This window comes from Mus caroli, chromosome 11, assembly GCF_900094665.2.
Source record: "Mus caroli chromosome 11, CAROLI_EIJ_v1.1, whole genome shotgun sequence".
NCBI lineage: Eukaryota > Metazoa > Chordata > Mammalia > Rodentia > Muridae > Mus > Mus caroli.
In genome coordinates, this window is record NC_034580.1 from 54,341,231 (window position 1) to 54,342,964 (window position 1,734).

The window sequence follows — 1,734 nt, forward strand, 5'->3', positions numbered from 1 at the left end:
AGGCTACACTCCCAAGCCTGGGCCCAAAAGCCTCGAATTTTGTTTTTACTTTGCTATACTTTTTTAATACTTCTTCAACTTCACATAACTTGATTGCAAAGGTAACATCTCTAGGATCGAGGCTAATTCAGTGAACTCAGAATATGGAAACTCTGAGAGTCTTTCAAGTGCTGGGATTATAGTGGGATTAAAGAGCCACCACCGCCCACCTTAATAGAGGTAAATTTATGTGGTAAGTTAAGAACCTAAGTGCTAAGCAAGCCCTCACCCACACAATTACCAGCTCTCTCTAGCATTTCATCCTTTGCTTTTTCCTGGAAACCTCAGTCAGATCACATGGTCTTGTTGCCGCTCTTACCTTTTATTGTCTGGTGCTCCCTGGGCTTTGGCTTCACACTCTCCTCTGCTTCTCAGTTTTCTGTTCTCTCCATCTGGGGATGGTGATGGAGGGCAGACAGTCCTAACATCCATGATAACCAGCGGGAGCAAACAGACAGCAGGAGCTTTCTGTGGGCCCAAGTGGTGTGATCCGTCCTCTCTCCAGCGCAGCCATGTGGAAAGCATGGGGATTGCAGATGGGGCAAGCTGGGCCAGGTTATGCTTAGGAGAGGGAAGAGAAGAGGGATAGAGGGAAGGAGAGAGGGAGGGAAGGAGGTAGGGAGGGAGGGGAGGAGGGAACACAGCAGCTTAGCTGGAGCAGTAGCGGAAGTGCAGAGCAGTCAGGAAAAGCATTGCAACAGCAGGTTGAGATCAGTTCCTTTTTTTTTTCTTCCTCCTGGTTTAAGAATCTCAGTTCATTAAAAGGGAAGTGGTAACATACTGTGACATATAGTGTTTTAAATGCTACATCGACTAAACCCTTTTTAGAACTTGAAACTCAGTGCAATGGTACATTTCAAAGATTTTTTTTATTGGTATATAAATTGTAAGTAACAATGGGTTTATTTGTGACATTTCCATATGTGCACATAGCATATATTGGTCATGCTGCCTGCTCTCTCCCACAGACCCCTTTCCTCTCAGCTACTATGGGTGTGTGCCCCCGTGAGTCTCCTTAGGGCTCTTTAGCAGTATTTGTACCTTACTTGTGGCTACAGCACTAAAGAAAATGTCTCACTCTTCCATCAGGCATTATGGGTATCAACCCTCAGGTTATACAACACATTTGTTTCTTGTGTACCCAGAAAAGGCACAGGGCAATCGTTCTTACCATGTTGGTCTCGAGCCCTTTGGTAAGCCTCTGTCTCCAAAAATATTTACATTTCATCAAAAAAAAAAAAAAACCCCACCAGTAGCAAAATTACAGTTATGACGTAGCAACAAAAGTAATTTTATGGTGGGGGGGGTTCACCACAACATGAGGAACAGTGTTAAAGGGTCATAGCATCAGGAAGGGTGGGAACCACTGATTTAGGGGAAGCATTTGACTGAGACACAACTTAACTGATCTCCTTATGTTTTGGGGGGTTTTTTTTTTGTTTGTTATTTCAGTCTTCTGAGCTGTGGCTCCCAGGCCATTCCTCTCATCTTCATTTCCACCCACACTCCTCACTCTGGGATATTTCGATATTACACTGTGAGGAGTCAGAGTGACAGCTGTTATTAAAGGTGAAGAAAAGAATCCTGAGCCCAGTTGAAAGAGCAAGGGAGACTTTACTCAGGACCACTGTTGGCTGGAGGGAGTTAGTGAGTGCGATGGTAATCCAACAGGACAAGCAGACATTTATATATACA